We start from the raw sequence: 23,503 nt of genomic DNA on the forward strand, positions 1-23,503 counted from the left end.
CTTAGCACATTTTAGTGAGTTAGCTCACTGTCAACAAACACAGTAGACTAAACCGGTAAAACAGAAACTCAGATCTCCAGAATCACAGTCTTTTTTATATTATTCAAAGTTAAATTTTTCAAGTCTCCTGACCCACAAAATACTTGAAGTCATGGAATGGAGGAAGTCATGAATCCATTAACTTGATAAGTGTTCTTAAACAGACAACTAAGTATACATTCTGGGATGGCTCCACTCCTCTTAATGTGAAACCTAGTGAGACTGAATCATTTTGCCATGAAACATACAAACAATAAAACAAGTTGACGTGATGGTTTCTCCCCAATAAGAGTTTCTCTTTGGGAAACCATTGCCAACCTAGTACCTAATTTATCAGTTCTAATAAAATCCTCAGACTTCAGAATTAGTTTACCGGACTAATATGAATGATTGACTTATTTTCTTTTGGACAAGTCAATAAACCATAACATAATTAGGTTATTGGCCGTCGCCCTGTGTCTCCACCCATACTTTAGGGCCAGATCCAGCAAAATAAGAGAAGTTTCCATATGCTAAATGATACGCCAGCATTGACTCAGATAGGTAGCCTTCTGGTTTATTTGGCTGTATGGGACTTGAAAATGTCACAATACCCAGAATGATATTCAGACATTAACTTACATATGGCTAAGCAATATAATTATTTTCTAGGGAAGAAGATGATCTCCCTCATTGGTTGCTTGATTGACATATTTGTTTCATCTGATGATACCTGGAAAGCTGCATGCTTTGTTGGGATAGCACACGATTTCATCCATCCAGTCTTTCATCTGAGAATGTGGAATTCTTATTCTTGGAGCAAGTGATTATTAAGAAATAGGCCTAAACATTTCTTACTTGAGTTGTAAGAGAGTCATCATTTTGTGGTAAAATGCTGCAAAGAAAGTCACGTGGAAGAATGGGAACCATGCTTGTTCTCTGAAGAGATGTATAACACAGGGAAGTCTGTTTCACTACAATAGTCCCCGTTATCTGTGGTTTCAGTTACTCACAGCCATCCGGACTGGAAGCAGATGATCCTCCTGACCAATTGCCAGAAGGTCAATAGTAGCCTAATGCCATGTGTCACAATGCCTACTCACCTTACTTCATCTCATTATGTAGGCATTTTATCACCAAACATCCCAAGAAGAGTAACTATAACACAAGGTATTTTGAGAGAGGCCACATTCACATAACTTTTATTACAGTATATTGTTATAATTGCTCTCTTTTATTATTGTTGTTGTTAATTGTACTCTGCTTAATTTACAAACTAAAGTATGGATGTACAGGAAAACAGTATACATAGAGTTTGGTACTATCTGTGGTTTTAGGCATCCGCTGGGGATCTTGAAATGTATCCCCTGTGGATAAAGTGGGACAACTGTAATGTACTGCATTTAATTGTCCTCCATTTGTATTTTTAAAAAAATCTGATAGTGAATTCACTTCCATTGGCTTCCAAGAGAGATCAATAATTATACTTTGAAGTTCAGCCAAATTTCTTTTATAGAAAGTAGATAAATACTGGTGATAGATACATGAAAACATCTGCCCAAATTGAAGCCACTTTGCTGAATACAGTTAATATTCCAGAGTCTCCTTGCACAGAGAGATGCCTGCCATACATCAAAATAAGTAAAGTGAGTATTATGCTTGCCATAAAACAATTACTGGAGTAAGTCAATAAGGCATATGTGATTCACTGCCAAAAGATCATTGGGAAAAAAAGACCTCTGAGTTCTGGGGAGGGAAAGACCTGGATGGCTTCATGGAAGAAAAGGCCCCAAATAGTGAGATTTGTTTTTCAGGAGGTGAAGAATACTCAGGAGGAAGAATACATTAACATCCTAGGAAGTTTTCTACTCAAAACAGTCCAGGAACAGGGATTGAAGTAGAAAATGCTGGTGTGCCTGAAAGAATTGCATCCATGCCTGAGAATGGTCTCCCAGTGCAGTAAGAAGACTCTGAGATTACTGAACAGTTGGCTCCTAAGGTTAAAAATTTATCTACAATAAGCCACCATCTTATGAAAGATGAAAGTTCATGTCCAGTTAACCCAAAGGCCAGCCTGGGGACACTTCAATTGTGAAGCCAATGAGTATTCAGTTAAAGTCACTCATGATGATAGAAAAAGCAAGAGGCGCAAAGAATCTCCTGAAACAGCACCAGATGAAGCAAGGACACTCCCTGGACTGAACCAACTTAGGCAGCTCTCCCACCAGCAGAACCTCCGGGTTGCTTCTTCAAGCCCCCCCTCAACCATCTTTTCCCAGCTGGGTTGCAATTTCTGATTGAACATCCCCAAGATTAAGGGATAAAGGTCCTTGGAAAATAGAAAGAAAAGTCTAAATGCCATTGAAGAGTCTCAGCTGAGAGGAAAACAAGCTCAATGGAGCAGAAGCAAATAGCCCTTGACGTTCTCACAAATTCCTTGAAGTCCACATTCACAAAATGAGGTTCAGAAACAGGCAGGAGTCCTGGACTTCCAGACTCCGCCTTCCTGCCTGAGTATGTGTCTCTTCCCAGTGGTGACTTCTGGGCCACTCCCCCCTCAGGAATGATGGCATCCACTCATTGGATTAGCCCTTATCCTACAAGGCACATCAAGAAAAGGGTCATCTAAGCACAGCATCAAGTCCCCAACATTTACACCACAAATAACCACCAGTGGGAAGTGGGAAGATCTTTCCATTACATTTGGGTCTTGAACAAAGACACCCTTGAGGTAGTGTTTCCATGGAAAATTCTGTCTTTAATTTGAGTCACAAGAAATGTGAATTCAAATCCCCAAAGGATGTGTTGTCTCTGTACCCATGACCAGAGTTGTTTGTAAGTCAAGTAGGAAGAACTTGAGTGGCCCCAGAAAGATAATCCTGATCAAAACAATTTCTCCTTTATGTAGCTACCCCACGCCAGAAAATCCACCAATGGAGATGGGTTCTTTTGGATAAGACATTATGCTAGGCATGGGGTCCCCTTAGAATATTCCCTGGAGAATCAGCATCTTAAACCCTTTAACAATGGGATGTGAACTTGCTTATCAGACATCTACTCCAGGAACACAAGCCTCTAGCAAATGGGCTGGGGCAAGGGAGACAAAGAGTTAAGAGAAACCTGGTAAAGCATGAAGAATGAGTTCACTTAATGCAGAATTTTGCCTGAAATCTAATAAAAGGGGGTTGGGGAGATAAGCTTTTCCAAGATACTTACCTTTCACCAAATGTGGCCTTCACCAGAAGAGATAATAAAGGTTATAGTTGGCTGGTCTCCCTGGTGCCAGAGGAGTAAATGCAACCACTGCAATTAAATCTAATTTTGAATCAACACAAATTAGATAGTACAGGAAGAGATTAAAGTAAAGCTCTCAGTGAGTTACATGTTTCCATTCACCCTACAGGATACAAGACATTAATGTCTTGATGCCAAGAGTTGATATTTCTGAATCACTGTCTGATCTTCCCTCTGCCTTTCCCCTCTTGCCCTAAACACTGGCATTTTAGCATGGCTTCCTTAAGGAGATTATGATTTTCTCGTAAACTCTCCTTCATAATAGTTTTTCTGCATTCTGAGGTAAACCATTAGCAATGCTCCAGAAACACAATGAAATTTTGAAAAGCCTGAAACATTAAAATTACATATTGAATTTTTCAGAGTAAGCAGTAACGTTCAAACATCTCTTTGTAAAGTAAGCAGAGGCGTTGTTAAAAGTAGGATAAGAAAATTGCTAATTATCTTCTAACCCCTACTCTCATTGCATGAAAATGAAATTGGGATGGGACTAGAAACAAGAAGGAAAACATTTATAGTGTTCTGGTCTCAGATTTTTTTTTCCATAAATGGCCAGGAGGAAAAGCAGACAAACACAAGCTGAGGTATTAGATTAGCAACCAATAAAGTTCTCCCACCCTCATAGCGGACCATTTGGTCCTGTGACCAAATAAAGCACTGTTTGTGAAGATTCACTCTGCAGTAATCCCCTTCTTTAAAATAATAATAAAGTGGTGGCTTCACTGTTATTAAAATTGCTAATTTTCAACACAGTTGGCTCTCTGGACTTCATAAGCACATTGAAAACTGATCAGGTGTTTTAGGTAATTGAGAGGGGAAATTGTGTCCTGAAAGGAGAACTGAGGTGGGGGGGGGGGGTTGGGGGGCAGACTCTATTGTGTAAGAGGAGAGGAAGCAGGGTCTTCCTGATGGAGACCTCACTCTCAGAGATTACTTGAACCAGAGGTAAACAAAGTGCAACAAGTGAAATAGCCCACCCTTCTAAGCAGTTGTGAAATGAGGTTTCAGAGAAGACACCCTCCTTCCTACACCTGATCATCTGAGTGTTTCCTCTCCAGGGAGACTCCCCAGCCCCCGGATCCCAGTTCCCAGCCCTCCCTTCGATCCTATGAGAATGCCGTGGGAGACGACAGAGCCAGCTGTCTGGAGGATGCTTTGTAGGGTGTGACCTCGCCTGGACATGCTCAAGAAAGACATGATTGGGTCTCTTGCCCTTCCAACAAGGGCTCATCTCTAGATGGACTCCCCTATGAAAACACCAAATGTTCCTATATCTGAGGTAGGCTGAATAATTACCACAAAGATATCCAGTCCTAATCCCTGGAACCCTAATCACTGAAAATGTTACCTTATTTGGAAAAGGGATCTTTACAGATATGATTAAGTTAAGGGTCTTGAGATGGGGAATTAGCCTGGATTATCCAGGTGGTCCCTAAATGCAATCAAAATTGTCCTTATAAGAAAGAGATGAAAATTTGACATACAGAAGAAGAAGAAACAATGTGACTACAGAGACAGAGATTGGGGTGGTATGACCACAAGTCAAGAAATGCTAGTTGGCAGCACAAGCTGGAAGAGTCATGGAACAGAGTCTCCCTTAGACCTTAGAGCATCCAGAAGGAGTGTGATCCTGCTGACTGTTTGATTTCAGCCCAGGGATACTTTCATTCCTAGCCTCTAGAACGGTAAGAGAAAACATTTCTGTTGTTTAGGCCACCAAGTTGGTAGTAATTTGTTAAAGCAGCGTAGGAAATGAATGTAATACTGAAGCACTGGACAGAAGACAGAAAAATGGAGTATGTTAAGGACAGAGAATGCTATGGACTGAGTTGTGTTTCCCCTTAAATTCATATGTTGAAGTCTTAATCCCCGTGTGACTATTTGAAAAATAGGGTCTTGGCTAGATAATTAAGGTTAAATGAGGCCATAAGGATGGATACTAGCCTGCTGGGGCTGGAAGATTTACAAGAAGAGGGTGAGAGAAAGATCTCTTCCCCCACCACCTCTCCCCCCACCCCATACACAGGGCAAAGGCCATGTGAAGACACAACAAGAAGATACCATCTGCAAGGCAAGAAGAGAGGCCTTCAGAGAAAACAACCCCACCAGCACCCTGATCTTGGACTTTTAAGCCTCCAGAACAGTGAGAACATTATTTCCTGTTGTTTAAGCCACCCAGTATATGGCATTTTGTTATGGTGGTCCAAGCAGACCAATAGAGAGTTAACAAAGAAGACAGCCTTTAAGACTGCTTCTTTAAGGGGATAAGGCCAAGATAACCCCACCTCCCTGGACCTCAGTCTCCACCGTAAGACTAGGATTTTATACTGATTTAGTGGTGCTCTGGCTGGCAGTGAGCAAGGGTGAGGAGAGAACATTCCAGGCAGGAGATCAGTAGGAACAAAGTCTGGTCCTGCATTACCATTTCCAGGAAGCATCCCCCTACAAGTGCACGAGAGAAAGCTGCTTTCATGTGCCACATGTTTAGATGGGTAACACAGTGTCTAATCAGACACAGGTGTGATTCCTGGGCCCATGGGGGCCAAGTCTGCTACCTTCAGGAGGGTCACTGTCACTCACAATTGATTGTTGCTATGTAATGTAAGTCAAGTGTATGCTTGGTGGGCAGATTTGGGAGAGATGGAGAGAAATGAAGGATTTAAAACATGTTTTGAGGCTTGTTTCCAGCCTAGGCAGTATTTGATGTGGGCAGGGGCCAGATTACCCCTGTCATCCAGACAACAACAAAAGGAAAGCAGAGAAGACCTCAGAGGGGCACTCAGTTGTTGATAGGGACATACTCTTCAGTAGCTCTTTGCCAAAGACGTGTTCCTTGTTCCTCCTTCCTCCCCACCCAGATGCAGGCAAACTTAAATAGACCTTCCCTTTGCTTCTCTGCAGAGACCAAATCTAGGAAGAGGCCAGAGAGCTCACTGAAACTGAGGAGTGACGTGAGGGAATGGTAACTACCCTCCACTGGCAAAGAGACAGCTGGTGTGCTGGAGGTGGAGCCCTTCGACGCAGTGCTCCCCACATCATGGCACACAAAGGAGATGGAGGCATTTGAAGGACATCCTGGGGAAATGAAAGGACTATACAGCTGAGCAGGCCCCACCTACCACAGGTGCCATGGGTTCAATGCCTCACACCCTGGTAACCTGTGAACACCCAAGAGTGGCACTATGGGAAGTCCCACCCCAGAGAATTTGTCATCCCACTGGCCCCTCTGACTATACGACCACCCTGAGCTCTTCATAGGATTCTAAGACCTGAGACCCATGTATGGCACAAGCAGATGAAAGAGAAAGGTAGCTCTAGAGAGATAACTGAATGCCACACCAAGGGAGGCCTGATTGCTATGTGGTGGTAGGGGCAGTAGGGACACACAAACCCTTCACCTGTAACAGGGTTCAGGGAGCCATGTCAGGAAAGGGAGCCCAGGAGTTGAGCACAGTGAGTTGAAGAAAAGAGCAAAAAGCCTTCCATCTGATGACAGGAGAAGCAGAACGGAGTCTGCCTGTGACTGCCCATGGCCGAAACAGCTCATCGATGTTATTGACCACTGGAGAAAGTGGGTTGGAGAGTATGCTAAATTCTCACTCTGAAAACCAATCAGCCCCACCTCAAACCTGTGATTCATTCTCACAGCCTCAAGAGGGTAGTTTGCACTCTTGTCTCCATTCCTCACTTCATGGTCACTGAAGCCCTCTCCTGTGGCTTCCACCACCACACTCCACCCAAGCGGCTTCAACCCAGTCACCAATGAACTCTGTTCCTAAAGTCACAGGTGTTTCCTGTTCCCACCTCCCTTCCTTTTCTGCAGCGTTTGACTCAACTGGACCCCTGATTGTCCTCCTCCCTACTCCCTCCATTCCACTCTGGGTCCTTTCTGGTCCCTCTTCCGTGACCTGCCCTGTCTTCAGTGAGCCTTCTTCAGTGAGTCTTCAGTGAGCACTATAGAGCTCAACAGCCAAAACCAGAAATAGACAAGACCGCTTCACTTGTGCCCTAAAAGTCACTGTGCTTATTTCTCATTGAGTTTTCTTGAGACAATTAATGTTTTGCAATGACCAGAACATTCTGACCACCAGACCAGTAAAGTTCTGAAAGCAACACAATGCCTAGAAGCCCACACACCACACGTCTGCTTCTCTGCTCAAGATCATGAGTTGAACACCTACTGCCCTCTAGAGCACTCTCTGCCTGTTCTTTTGCAATTACCCCCCTGAACCTCTCCTATAAAACTCTAGAGAAGTGTCCATCTTGCAGGCAGAGATTTGTGGTTAAAACTTGCTCCTGCCACCTCCCAGGGCTGCTGACACCTGAAATAAATTTCTCCCTTTCTCCTTTCCAAACCCTCACCTCTTGAGTTATTGGCTTCTCTTGCAGTGAGTTTATCTGAGTTTGTTTGGCAGTAGCATTAGTGAGTCCAGCCAGGAGCTATGCTTTCAATTTGTCCAGCGTCCTTGGGATTCCCTAGGAGGAGCAGGTCGCCCCAGCAGGGCCAGGGCTCACCATTCCTTTCCTGAGTTAGTGGCTGTGCTAGATCGATCAGTCACACTGTCGCTACTGTTCCCCTGGGGGTCATCCTGTCCTTCTCTTTGTCCCTCTGTTTATGGAATAGCTTCAACTACCAGCTACTTACTGATGACTCCCAGGTTTATATCTCCTGCCCAGTTGGGCTTCATACCTGAATACCCACCTGAGCACTGCACACCTCCACTTGTTTGTCCTGCAAACACACGGAGCTCACCATCACTAACAATATGCTTTCCTCCCCTTCTCCCACCCTAGTGAATGATACCACCAGCCATCTAGCTGCTCAAGACAAAAATATGGGAGTTGACTCCTTCCTACAATCCTCTCCTTCCACCCTTTTAATAATTCTCACATCCAACCTCTTTTCTCCATTCTTATAGCCACTAACTTTGTTCGGTTCCTCATCTTCCCTTGCTTCTGTTATAGCAACAGCTCCTAACGATTTCCCTGTTTTCATATTGACCCTTGTCAATGGTTTCATGCTATTTTGCTGGTGGCAAGTTTTCAAAGTGTTTTTTAATATTAAAAAAAATCTTTTAGACTTCTTCAAATGAAAATCTAAACCCATAAAGTTGCAAGTTAACAACCTTCAGAGACTCCCTCTTACCATATAAAGTCCAAACTCCTAAGCAGGCATGTAAGGCTCTCCGTGAACTCACTGTGTGAGTAGCCGAACCTGTACATAAAAACCCAAATTTCACAAATCAAAGTCTAATGCTTACCCCCCTCCACAACACCCTAAGCCATATTCAAGGAGGTAAAAATTGGATCTATGCTGCTAAGGGTTAAGTTTAGAAGACAAACATCCTGGCTTCTGAGGGTGAGGGGTAGTTCTTCATTCAGAAGTTCTTCCTTTAAAGCTCAACTTCCTTACAGCACCTGGGTGGTTCAGTAAGTTAAGCCTCCAACTTTTGGTTTTAGCTCAGGTCAAGATCTAGGAGTAATGAGATCGAGCTCCTTGGTGGGCTCTGCACTCAGCGCAGAATCTGCTTGCAATTTCTTCTGTCTCCTCCCCCTTTGCCCCTCCCCCCTGCTCATGTACTCTTTCTCTTTTAAATAAATAAATAAATAAATAAATAAATAAATAAATAAATATCTTTGAAGTTCAACTTTCTTAAAATTTAGATCACTTCTCTTTCCTTCCTAGATGCTGGTGGGATAAACGTGTCTGGGGTCTCATGATTGTAGAGAAGCATCATCTTTCTTCCCTGTCCTAGAGAGTCAATCAGGAACCAGGTCGAGTCCAGTAGAAAGAAGCCAGGGACATCTCTCACCGGCTACTGGTCTTGAGATTAGAGGAGGCAGGGGGTCCTTACATGTCCCACAAGGCTCATCCCACAGGTATGGGGGGCCAGATTGGTGTGAGGGCTAAATCCCTGGATGGTAGGTAACAACATATCCCTTTGCTGGGGACTGGTAACAGGGTCTAGCACAGGATTTGAGGTCTTAGGCACCCACCTATCTTCTCTTTGAAGATGTGATGAACCAACCTCACTTATACTCCTGGCTTCTGTCATATCAACTACCACAGACCTCCCCAAATACCAAACCTCTCAGCCTCTGTGCCTTGGCAGGAGCTCCTCCTCTATTCCAAACCCACTGGCACCTTTTCTGTGATGCCTGAGTGAGAAACCCTGCTGGTCAGCCACTCTCTCCTTCTTGACCCATCGCACTTTGGACAGGCCTCTTTCTGCAGGACTTCCACAATATTCTAGCTGAGTCCATCTTTGTGAAGAGATGATACCATCCTCACACTTGACCCCTGGCCAGGTGCAGGAGCTATTGTTCAATGAAGGAAAAGATGAAAGAATGAATAAATGGATAAGAAGTAGACAACTAAAATCAATGCTTGACAAAGAATTTTTTTATTATTATTCCACAGAAAGTTAAGACTTATCAGGAACCTTAACTAGATGAGAGCCATGCCATAAATTCTGAAAAAGAGTTTCTGAGAAAAAGAAAACAAGGTATGATGCATGTCTCTATTGTATTAAAATGAGCTATAGATTAGCAGAACTAAGACTTTTAAAAGAATATATATACTTGCAAATGTTTCCGCAAGTGGAAAAATGGATTGTTTTTTCATATTCACACATTTTTGTTATCTATCGTATAAAGGGATATAGCCCTATAAAAACGTATTATTGTTTGCTACAATAAGACAGAACCATTATAGCAAGGTTTTAAAATGTTGTTGGTTTAAAGAAGGACAAGAATGTGATTTGGAGCCTGTGGGCACTTACAGTCCGGAACAAGCCTAAACAAACATTTTTAATCAGCGTTAGTGCTTTATGAAAATTTTAATCTGCCACTTAAGAGACACTAATGTGCAAGTTGGCAAAAAAGAAAAAAAAAAAAAGCTGTCACCTTTACCATACATTATCTAAATGTGCTGAAGCAAATGCATTTCAAGTGCCCTTCCCTGCTGATGCATGAACACATAATAGGACAGGGAGTCAGCAGCAACTGATTTTATGTCCTAATTGGTGGCATTGGCTGTTTCTAGGACAGCCAGAGAGTGCTAGGAATAAAGACATATAAATTATCCATAATAACAAAGAGAAACAATGTGTAAAATTGATTGTATTGTCTCCTGGTAAGAAGCAAAAATTGGATCTTGGACTATCCAAATATCTTTAAATGCCACGAAATGTGATTTTAGTTCACTAGCTTTCTATAGTGAAAATGTAGACACAGCCATGAATTACACATAGCATCCCTTATCTCCCCCAACACTGCAGCTGTCACAAGTCACAGGACACTTGATCCACAGGCCAGTAAAGATTTACAGAGCCAACTTCTAACCACAGACTGAAGCACACAACAGGGCATCTAAAAGAATTCCCATTTGTGCCATCCTGACATCTTGGCATTCTTAGCATGCTATGGATGACCTCATTGTCCCAACGCTAGAGCTGAGGATGAGGGTAAGTAACCCTGGACTCTCCTGTATCAAATAGAAGCCCTTTATTTCATGAGTTTCACAGTTCCTAAAGCAAGAACAAATCCCATAAAAATATGCTGCCTGCACATCACAATGCAGAGTACTAACCACTGTAAGTTCATGGCACTGCCTACACATCAAAGCATTATGTTCATTAGTTGTGTGCATGCCTGCATGATGTGGTGTGTACGGGTAGAGCGTGCGTGCGAGTGTGTGTGACAGAGAGAGACAGAGAACGGCTGACAGGCGAAGGCAGATGATCAAAGAGACAGAGGGACAGGGTGGCAAATTGTCTGCTTGAAAAGAAAGCAAGGAGTACACAATACTACAAAGCCTAAGTTGATTTTTCCAAGGGAGACAAGAAAGAGCAGCTTAAATGAGCAGAATATATACAGGAAAGCACAAACCTGAAAAGATGTAAGAGAAACTACAAATGGAATCAAGAGTGACTTAATTGGAAAGAAAATAAGGTGATCGTAGGCAGGACTATCCCTAGACTATGGGTCCCTGGATAAATATATTTTTGTGGGGCTCCTGTGTATACAAACAATTTGATTTTTAAAATGTATACAAAATGGTGTACCTATGTGACACATAAGGTTTATCAATGGAGATTTAGAATAACAGATTATTATTCATATTTGTTTCTTGTCCAGTCAGCGTGTGTGAGGATTATTTATAGTGCCTAAGTACCAGTGTTTCCTGTGCAGATGCCAGAACCATCTATTTCTGTTCTTTAGCATTAGATGTGCTAATTTCACTTTTCCCACTGGGAGGAAAGGGTAACAGCATCGTTATCACTCACACCATGGTTCTTCAGAATATGTTTGTATTGAAACAACATAGATCTTCTTGCCTTTGCATTTCCCTAGGACCCTTTATTTAATGCTGATCTATCATCACTCATGATGCCCCATCTATCTTGCCACACATGAATCTCAGTTCCCAGTGACTCTCAACTGGCTTTGAGAATAATGACTGTACTCTGGCAGTCTCACCCGGAGTATGAAGGGAAATATCAAATGTTAATTTACTTTCTCATCATGTGAAATTCACTATTTAAAACTGTATACAATAGACATAGAACAGCACATTTTTCTAACCTTATCTTCTCCTGAACTCCTTTGGGTAATCACTGAATTCCTAGAATGTGATTTCTTTTAATGCTGACACCACCTCTGCTTTCCACCACCAGTGGGAGGGGAGGGGGGGAGAAGGAGTTGTGAGTAGACAAAGAAGAGTAGTCCCATTTGTGCAAGGAATATCTGTCTCTCACCAAAACGGCTAAAACAAGATTTCATTGTCAACACATTGATTGGCACCTAGAGAGGGCATCCATCAGAAGAGTCTGCTGCCATTACAGAGCAATGGCTTAAAAGCTGTCAGAAGAGAATGACATAGCCACCTCTGGAGGACCACTCAGGGAGGAGATTTGACCATTCTGGTGCCTATGATGAGAGGTGAGCAAAATTAAGGATGTATGCTGCCATGTTTACTATCCTGGGGTGCTACAGACCAGAGGCTGCTATATATTGGAACATGGGGAGTGAGAGCTGACACATACACGCAACATGTGGCAGCCCAAGAGTTGGCAGTATGCCATGGGTACTCTGGAGCCCTGAACTGGTGTCTCCTACTTGAAAGTTATCAAAATCAGTGTGTCTGCCCTTGTATGGTGGTTCAATCTCGTGAAGTCTCAACAAAGACAGACTGGGCTATGCTGGTAGCAATTGCTTGTCAGGCCACCCTCCCAGAATGATCCCATAGATAAGAGTCCTGGAGCTCTTTGGGGCATCTGGTTGATTCCACATGGTGTATAGGGAGTAAAGATCAAAGAACCCCCCAAGAGGGAGAAATGGGAACAAGAATCCATAAGGATATTGATCCTAGGATCCTGACCAGATAATATAGCCATTCCAGTTTTTCCCAGATACCTGAGGAAAACTTTGAAAATGTTGAGAAAGTCACTCCAAAGCATGGGAGGCCCTGAAGTACAGGGCCTGGAACACGCATGCTGGGGTCCAAGGGCTGTGCTGATGTCAATGATGACCGGTAACATCTATTAACAACCTGAAGAGTTGTGGAGAAATCTAAAACACAGGGCAGTTAAACAAAATGACCAATTTGCAGCTTCTAAGTGGTGGAGTCTCATTTGAATCCAAATAGTCTGGCTCTAGGGCCTGTGTTCTCTGCTGTAGAAATATCTAAAAAGATTATAACGTAATATTCAGACAGATTTGGGTTTGACTCACCACCCTGACAATACCAGTATGTGACCTTGGAGTCAAATGGGGATAATAGGGGAATCCCTGCATGGCGCAGCGGTTTGGCGCCTGCCTTTGGCCCAGGGCGCGATCCTGGAGACCCGGGATCAAATCCCACGTCGGGCTCCCAGTGCATGGAGCCTGCTTCTCCCTCTGCCTATGTCTCTGCCTCTCTCTCTCTCTCTCTGTGACTATCATAAATAAAAAAAAAAAAAAATGGGGATAATAGTATTTACTTCACAGGGTTGTTTTCCAAGGATCAGCTGACTTGTTCTATAAAGGAACAGATTATAATTCCTTAGGCAGTTCATACAGTCTCTGTTGAAAGTATTTGTTTTCTAGTGTGAAAGTAGTTGTAGACAATGCATAAGTGAATGGACATTACAGGGTCTCAATAAGACTATACAAACACAGACGGTAGTCTGGCTTTGGCCCACATAGGGCTTACTTTGCCAACTACTTGCTCTGAGTATTAGTTCAGATAATGCCAATAAAAGTTTTATAAAAGTTGCCCACACTTAAAAAACATTCAATAAATATTAACTGTTATTATTATACCAACAGAATGACTACATTCTAAACTTGTTAGTGTAAGGTTTTAGTATGCCTGTCACTTTTTTTTGTCTCATTATTTTACAGTTATATTGTATATACTTGGGGAAAATAATAGGTGAGTATATAATTAATTTTTTTAATTCCTCTTCATTACTATTATTTTTAAAAACTTTCTAGAGTTATTTGCCATCTGAAAACTGACATTGTCTTTGAAATGTGTGAGTCAAAATGAGCTGGTACCATATGATTTCACTTATATATGGAATCCAAACAAACAAACAAACAAAAAACCAGACTCTTAAATACAGAGAACAAACTGGTGGTTGCCCAAGAAGAGATTGGGAGGGGTGCGTTGGGTAATATAGGTGAAAGAGATTAAAGAGGTGCAAATTTCCAGTTACAAAATAAATAAGTCACAGAGATGAAAAGTACAGCACAGGGAATATAGTCAATGATATTGTAATAACATTGTATGGTGACAGATGATGAGTATACTTATCATGTGAGCACTGACTAATGTATATAGTTATCTAATCACTATGTTGCACACACTTGAAACCAATATAACATTGTATCCTAACTATGCTGCAATAATTACAAAAATGAGCTGATATCTCTTAAGTGTGGATTTATTATGTATTTAAAATAAATTTTTTTCATCCATTTTTCTTCAGTAACATAAAACTGGGAATTTTAGATACTACAAATCAAATTTTTCCTTGAAACCTACAATTTAAAAACACATGGAATGCATCAACAAAATGAAAAGACAACTTACTGAATGGGAGATGTTTGCAAATGATATATCTGATAAGGGATTAATTAATACCCAAAATATATAAAGAACTTCTATAATTGAACACCAAAAAAATAAAGAGAGAATCCTATTTAAAAATTGGCAGAGGATTCAAGTAGACATTTTTTCAAAGACCTACCTACAGTTGACCAACAGACATATGAAAAGATGCTCAGCCAATAATAATCAGAGAAATGCATATCGAACCACAATGAAACATCACATTATGCCTATTAGAATGGCTAAACTCAAGACAAGACATTACAAGTGTTGGTGAGGATGTGGAGAGAAAGGAACTCTTGTGCACCATTGGGAATATAAATTGGTATAGCCACTGTAGAAAATAGTATGGAAGTTTCTTAGGGAATTAAAAATAGAAATACCATATGATCCAGTTATTCCATTATTGGATATTTACTCAAAGACAACAAAAATCCGAATTCAAAAAGATATTGGCACTCCTATGTTCATAACAGCATTATTTACAGTAGACAGGATATGGAAGCAAACTAAGTTTCCATTGATAAACAAATGGATAAGGAAGATATGGCACATACATACAATGGAATATTATGCAGCCATCAAAAGGAATGAGATCATGCATTGAGACAAGATGAATAGACCTAGAGGCTATCATGCTAGGTAAAATAAGTTAGAGAAAGACAAATACCATATGATTTCACTCACAAGTGGAATCTAAAACAACAACAACAAATGAATAAACAAACAGAAAGCACAATCAGACATACAAATACAGAGAACAAACTGATAATTGCCAGATGGGAGGGGCAAAATGGGTGAAGGGGAGGGAGATATAGGCTTCCAGTTATTGAATGAATAAGTCACAGGAATAAGAGATACAGCATAGGGAATATAGTCAATGATACTGTAGTAATGCTATATGGTGACAGATGATGAGCACAGTACAATGTATAAACTTGCTGAATCACTATGTTGTACACCTGAAACTAATGTAACACTGTATGTCAATTATTCTCAAATAATAAAATGAAATATGTATTTCTTATATATTTGATCTTTGTCCGTAGTTCCTGGCTCCCAGCTCCTAAACCCCTTGGAATTTCTTAAGTAGTGAGAGCAATAAATATGTCTTTTGTTATGTTAATGAAATGACATTGGGACCACACCTAAGGATGGAGTCTGGTAGTCAGGAGAAACAACTGAGTAATTAGAGGATTGGAATTTTCAGTCCCAACCAGACCTCCAGGGAGAGGACTGGGGCTGGACAGGAGATTCAGTTCAATCGTTAATGGTCAATGACAAAAGGAAGGAAGAGCTAGTAAGGGAGGAAGAGAGGAAGAAAGGAAGGGAGGAAGGAAGGAAGGTGGAGGGTGGAAGGAAGGAAGGAAAGAAGGAAGGAAGGAAGGAAGGAAGGAAGGAAGGAAGGAAGGAAGGAAGTGAGAGAGAAAGAGATGGAAGGAGGGACACATGTAATGCATAATCAGCTTTATCACCATTTATAGGATCATCTATTTGGAATCTACACAGCCCCCTTCCTGTACTTTTTTTTATAAACAGCATTTCTTAACTTTGGGAAATGATCCCTTCCTCTATTCTAGTCATATGTTTTAAAATAGCTACCATCAATGCCAGCTGAGTTTGGAGGTGAGCTCTGGATCCAAGCAGTGAACTGCTTCTGCTGGTCTTATTTCCAGCTGCCAGGAGGACATTTGTCAGAAAGAATGGAATCACTGAGTAGCAAATAGCAGGAGCCAGGGTTCGAAGGACAGAGGCTTCCTATGATGGAGTCTTCACCCAGTCACCTCCAAAGTCAAGCCACAAACCTGTCCTCTCCTGGTTTGGTTAAGAGAGACAATGAATATCCCTTTGCCCAAGCAAGTTTCAGCTGATCTTGAACTGTGATGACATCACCCTTGGGTGATGTGAATCATCCCCATTTGACTCATACCAAGGGAAACTTTCCCATCTGCCATTCACCAGATGTGTGGCTTTGGCATCATTGAAAGTAACTTCCAAAGAATAAAGCTCATTTGAGGGCACTTCTTTCATCTAGAGGGCCAAATGGAATCAACTAGGTCAAGAAGAGAATGACTTTATTTATTTATTTATTTATTTATTTATTTATCTATTATTTATTTATTTATTTAATTTGAGAGAGAGAGAGAGAGCATGAGCAATGGGACAGAGAGAGAGGGATAATTACTTTATTTATTTATTTATTTATTTATTTATTTTTTGGATAATTACTTTAAATGACTGGGCTTGGTCTTTGCAATTATTTTTTATAACTAATACAATTGGGAATATTAAGCCCAATCAGGGAAAGCTTTTCTAAAGGAAACCTCCAAGCTGATATCACTGGGCTGAGAGAAATTATGGATTATTTTATAGTAAGTGGTCTGTACTCAGGGCTTTGTAGCAAAACACAATTTTAGGAAAACCTAGTAAAAAAGAAACCAATTTCTCAGGCTTTTTTAGTTTCTTGCTTTTTTGTTTTCCTCCTCATTCTTCTCTGGTTTCTTGGGTTCATCACGTAGACATTTGCTAAACAAACAGCAGATATGGGCACATGGCTACGTGTTGGCATGACAATCCCAGTGTCAGTTTGGGCTGCTTTAACAAGATACCATTGAATGTGTAACTTGAACAACAGGAATTTATTTTATCATAGTTCTGGGGGCTAGAAGTCTGAGATCAGGGTGCCAGCAACACTGGGTTCTCATGAGACTATCATGAGACTGAGAGAGAAAAAAAGAGTAAGCTTCCTGATGGCTCTTCCTAAAAGGGCACTAATCCTGTCCTAAGCACCCCACCTTCATGACCTCATCTAAAACTGGCCACGTCCCAAAGCTCCCATATCTAAGTACTAACAGATTGGAAGTTAGGGGCTTTAACATATGAATCTGATGGAGACATGATTCAACTCATTGTGCCCCCTTAGATTGCTGGTTTTTAGAGATTAACCTATTAGTCATCCTAAGAGTTCAAAAGAATTAACTATCAAAATATATTTTCATCTGTTGTTCAGCCAGGGAAGTGTGAGGGAATGAACAGTTCTCTTAGAGCCAGAAATCTCAGTTCAAGCTTTGCCTAGACTCTATATTTAATTAGGTTACTTGACTATTTTGAGCCTCAGTTTCCCCTTCTGTAAAAGTGAGATAGTAAATATCTGCTTTACATGGATAAACAGGATAATACATGTGAAAGGATAGTTACGAAATATTCTTAACCACCTGGCTTTAAAAGATCTATGGTGAATAATCACCTTAATTTTTCAACCCTCCAAGGCATCAGTCATTAGTGTGAATTAATCAATCCGTTTGCTTCTTCTAGGATTAGCCCTGAAGAGATGGGGCTGGGGGTCCTTCTGGAAGGTGGGGTACATAACAGTAAAAGAAAACTTTGATGGTATTGCAAAAGAAGATTAAATTGGATATCTAGAGACTAGGACAAAGTATCCGTGAGCAGTGAGGTTAGGCTGGTCAGCAGGAAAGGGTCCCAAAAGGATACAGGAGAAAAAGAAGTAGTCAGCTTCATGGTTTTGCAAAACTCAGTTCTGGAGACTGAGTTCCCGGCTCTCCAAAAAGCTCCCTTCCCTTCCCCTGTGACACAAATGCAGGCAGGAATCCCTGTCACACCTAACAATCAGCGCATCTGAAGCAGAAGAGGGGAATAGAGGTTGGAGGGTCCCGTTTGGCTGAGGCCCACCCACCATCACCACAGCAGCTCCTGAGCCAGAGAATAAGCCAGCCGCGCTCAGGGCCAGCTGTAGTCTGCAGAGCTCCAGAGCAGATGCTGCCGGCCTGCGCTTTGCTGTGAGGCATCATTGTAACTCTCTGGCAGGAAGCGCCTCTGGAAGGCAAAGAAACAGAGACCAGACACCTAACTTCATAAAAACTAACAAGTGTCTAATCCTCCCAGCGGCTTGCTTGTACAGCTGTACCCGTTGCTTGTGACATCTCCTTGAGCCGCGCGCTCGCCAACCGGGATGCTCCAGGAGAACAGTCTTTCACCAAGGGACAGACGAAACCAAACACCACCAGGGATTCTTTCCAAAAGTGATCGGAGAATGCCCCTCCTCTCAAGATTACTTGATCCAACAACATTCTTCTTACTAATATTCCTCTGTCAGAGACCATGAATTTCAAATGACAAAACTATTTTCTGGAATCTTCCACATTGTAACTGCCTATTAATTACCTCCACTTGTCAGTTGGCCCCACACGCAGGGCTTAAATGTTTAGTCTGCAGTTTATACAGTCATTCTCCTGCTTCATAATTACTCGCCAGAATCACTTAGGTCTGAAGACATCGCCACAAAGTCTATGCTTTTCCTTGTCTTATAACAATGCATTATCAGGTCTGCATTCATAAGCCTTTTTCAGGGACTGTGCTGGAACTTTATGCATTACCTGTCCTTTGAGTAAATTCCCAATTGTACACCTACTTCTCAGGCTCTTGGATCAGGGCCCAGGTGAGTGGGTTCTAGGGGTCATGAGGAGGAGAAGCCCTCTCCGTGTCTACTGTGCACACAGAGGACGTTTCCTCTGGGGCTTCAACAATATTCGCTCCATTTTCTAAAGCGACCTCCCTGGTTGGAATAGTAATGAGTTTTAAGGAGCTCTCACATGGCCTAGCACACTCACCTGCCATGCCTAGACTTGCATCAGACTCGGACCAGTGGGGTCAGGAGGGATAGGCCTAGCCCATGGGAATGGACTCTTGGCTTCAAGGGAAAAGCAGAAAGGGAAAGAAGGCCCTGAAGACCTGAGGGAAATGTGGATTCCAGAGATGGTTACCATTTCAGAGCAAGGTTTTCGTGGTGCATCGTGAGTCTCCTACCCCAAAGGTCAAGGCCCTCAATAGCCCAACACACAGGCTATTTCCAGTGCTCTCTCAGATTATTCACCAGCTGAAAGTCTCTCAGCCAGATTGGTTTATTTGTCCTTCTTTCCTAGGCCCGGATCTTTGGCCACCTCTGTTGTTCTACTCAGGCCTCATGCTGGAATGTCCCTTTTCAATACTCACCTCAAATCTACCTCCTCCTGAGAGGCTTTCCTTTCTTGCCAATCCCAGATAATCTCTCCCCCTCAGAAACAACTCCATGAATACCATTTATAAAGTAATCACCCCTGTCTTGTGTGGTTATCTTCAGGTGGCATTCGTGTCTTTTACAGTCACGTAACTTTGCATTGTTGGTGTGTTTTCTTTACAAACATAATTTTCTTGAAGGCAAGGATCTTGTCATATTACCCTCACCTCTCTCACAGCTTCAACAATAATATGCAGTAAGGATCTTTACTGGACTTAGTTCTTTGGCTGCATCACACTCAGAATTTACAGATTCTTTTCTTTCCTAGCAAAATCCAAGTAAAAATCAGTGGAACAGTGATTCAGGCCCTGTAGCAATAGTGCTTCCTCAGTTCCTTTACTGATTGGTACTAGGATCTTAGGGGTTGCCTTTGTTTTCTTACGCCTGCATTCTATGTACCGGCTACCAGAATATGCATAATAAATTGTTTGGGATGCATGTGTGTGTTTTGCTAGAATGAGAGCCAACTTACTCTCTACTGTCTGTGAAAAGGGGAATTAGTCATGGTTACTGAAAAGAGGAGAACACATTCAAAGTAAATATCAGTGCATGAGATCGCTTTTCACTAAAACCCTGAACACCCACATGAGCCTGAATTTGTAAATATTTACTGTAAGTTATGGTAAAAAATATTGGCTTCTCAAGCTCTATTGCTGCCAAAATATTTCTTTCCTTCATGCCTGCCCAGTGTTCTGGCCTGTGGCTGGCAATGTACCTTCTGTCTTAAGTTAACTTCATAGCAATGGTCAAGCTGTGAGTGTACTTTTGGGTAGTGTAGAGGAATAAAGACAGAGAGAGAGAGAAAAAAAAAGAAGGAAATTTGAAAAAATAATTAAAGTGATAACATAATGAATGACAAAAGTACTATTTCCGATGATGTCTGACATCTACCATATGAATTAAACAAAACATTTTACCTTTAAACACAAAAATCTTATAAAGAGCCTGGGCAAAGACAATCCCCAAAGCTGACAGATTCACCTGGGCTTCACTCTGCTCGTAAGTGCAAAGAATGCCCTCTGTTCCCCTCCCCACAAATTCAGGACCTTATTCTCCTTATTCAGGACACTTATTCAGGACACCTTATTCAGGACACTTATTCTCCTGACCTCATGGGGAAGGTTATGGCAGAACTAAAATTCTCACTAAGGCCACCCACCCAGAAGCTAGTTGCCCACTATCTCTGTCTTCTGGTACCTGAGCCCACATGAACAATCCTTATTTTTATGTTGAATCAACTTGGATTCAGAACTTACATTTTTCTGAGTTCTCCAAAGAAAGCCACTAACACAAAACTATAAGGAGCAATGACCCCTCTACTAAAGGTGTTATAGAAGAGTTGGAGGGAGCCAGATGGGTTACAGTACATATCTCACAGCAACAATTGACGCCCACCAATTATTTTTGATCTGCCAAATGCCCTTTGTTGGCCACTAGACTACTGTGAATTACCCTCTCTGTTTTTCTCCCAGCAGAGCCCACCTCCAGCACAAGGGTTACACCAGAGCAGGCATAGAAGAGGGGTTCCCCATCCTACCCCTGAACCCTTCTAGGGGAATTGGTCTGTATTAACCTCAATAGTCTCTATCATATGGGATTTTAGACCATGGGGAGATATTTAGGGCATAATATCTTTCTGCAATGACAATCTTTCTGCAAAAGATCAGATAACCCAGATTGTTGTGCCCATCCCTTTAGTACATATAGCCTTAATAAGACTTAAAGCCATCTGAGCTTAGCCTCGAGAATAAGGCAGAGGCCAGTGCCAGAGGGCTCCATAATTTGCAGTCAGTGTAAAGGGAAAATGTGGGGCCTCTTGTTCAGAAATTATTAGCAATTTTGAGACAGCGCCCTCAGATCATTAAATCAAGTGCAGGCCCTCCTAAGAATGGGGTCCTGTGGGACTGCACAACCTGTATGCCTGTGAAGGTGGACCTGTTATGAAAGTTACAGGAATTATAACCATATACATGAAATGTGTGCCATTTGTGGTCAATTACTGTGCAGCATAATAACAGTGGTGCATTTCATAATTATGTAAGTAAAAATATGTAATCATTACATAAACACTGCCTTGGAATAATACAATGCCAGGTATTGTTTTTACTAGGTGCAGGATTTACTTTTGGAGAATTAAACCCTGTTAATATGCAGACAGCCTTCACCTCATGGCCATTCCTCTGCTCACACGTTTTACTTTGAAGAGTTTCTGGATGTTGTGACTCAAAAAAAAGCATCATCTTAAACAGCATCAATCAAGATCAGGAGTAGTGGATTTTGGAGATGAAAATCAGTCTCCTTCCTACCATTTTATTCAGGACACACTAGTTAATTAAAATTACACTAAGAGTCAGTCACATTAAGAGAAGTGGTACCTACACTTTTGGATTTTCTACACCAGTTAATTTTCCCAGAAATGTAAGAGATGGGGCACCTGGGTGGCTCAACTGGTTAAGCATCTGCCTTTGGCTCAGGTCATGATCTCAGGGTCCTGGTATTGAGTCCTGCATCAGGCTCCCTGCTAAGTGGGGAGTCTGCTTCTCCGTCTGTCCTTCTCCCTGACTCATGCTCATTCTCTCTCACAGAAATAGATAAAATCTTTAAAAAATAAAAAAGAAATGTAGGAGATGGGCATAAAGTTGACACATTTTAATTTTGCCATGTAAGGACATCTTGAAATTAAATGAATTTATGTTACAAGTGACTGACTCCCATTGCCATTTTTCCTCACTTAGCCAGACAGGTGAAAATTCTTCCTCTATCATCAGCATGGTTGGAGGACTGACACTTACGCACTACGGGTCTAAGGACCAGTGGCTACAGCAATGTCTATAAAGAAGATTGAAGTATCATTTTGCTTTAACATGCATGATTCCTTGCAACACTTTATGGCCCATTCTTTGCTTTGGAGGAACAATTCATTTTATATGATCATCTGGATGTCAACCTTCCCCTCCCTCTGCACCTCCCTGGCTCTATTTCTTAGAGATTTGGTTGAACCTGGCCCAAATCCCAAATCTATCTCCTTGGACCCTCAGAAGTCCTTGTCATGCTTCTAGAAGTGCCTATGCTTTGCTTTTCTCTTTGCCTCCCTGTCCCAATATTCAAATGGAAGGTCTCTGGTTCAAATCTATCCATTGTTTCCATGATAAAAGAATCATCTATTCTGTTTGAGCTCTTTAGGATTTAGGCAATCTTATGGAGATTTGTTGGCATGTGGTCTTCAGCTGTGGTCCTCATTTCACCTCCATCCTCCCCTCCTCTTTGTCATCCCTAATCTCCCTGGGACTTCAGGTAAACCCCCTTTCTCTTGCAGGACAGTCCTGCCCCCAAGCAGATCCCTTAGATACCCAGCAGTACTTAGTGTCTATGACAGCTTGGCTTCCAAACCAATTCCTCCCTACAGAAATTCTGGTGGATTTAATGTTTCTCCACTCATTTCATATCATTAACTAATTCCACACGCTGTTGAAACTTTCCCTAGTTACCTTAGGTTTAAATAATCTCCTGTTCATCAGAATTTAAGCACTGCTAAGGGTTGTACATACTGTATCATATAATCCATTGTCCAGCATGCTTCACTCAATTTTCTTGTGTATTTGTCCCTCAGTGAGACTGCGATGTTTGTGCGGGTGAGGGCAGTAATTCTTACATCTCTAACCATTCATTCAGCAAGCAAGCCTTTGGGTGTGTCCTATGTGCCAGGCACACCTAATCCACATGGCAGCACCTGCCCTTGAGGAGCTTATGGCTTAGGAAGGGACAGAAGCAGATATACCACCAGATGACTTACAATATGCTGCAGGAAGTATTCTAATAGAGATGTGAACACAGTTTATGGGAACCCAGAAGAGTAAAAATGAACTCTACCCAGAAGAGTTAGAAAGGGCCTCTGCAGGATGTGTAAGAGCTCCTAGAGGAAGGGCATTGTAGGCAGGAAGATTAAAATATATAAAAGCACAGAGAGAGGAAGTTATGTATGAAAAACTAAAGTTCAATGTGACTAGGGCATGGAGCTT

This window comes from Canis aureus, chromosome 12 (assembly GCF_053574225.1).
Source record: "Canis aureus isolate CA01 chromosome 12, VMU_Caureus_v.1.0, whole genome shotgun sequence".
NCBI lineage: Eukaryota > Metazoa > Chordata > Mammalia > Carnivora > Canidae > Canis > Canis aureus.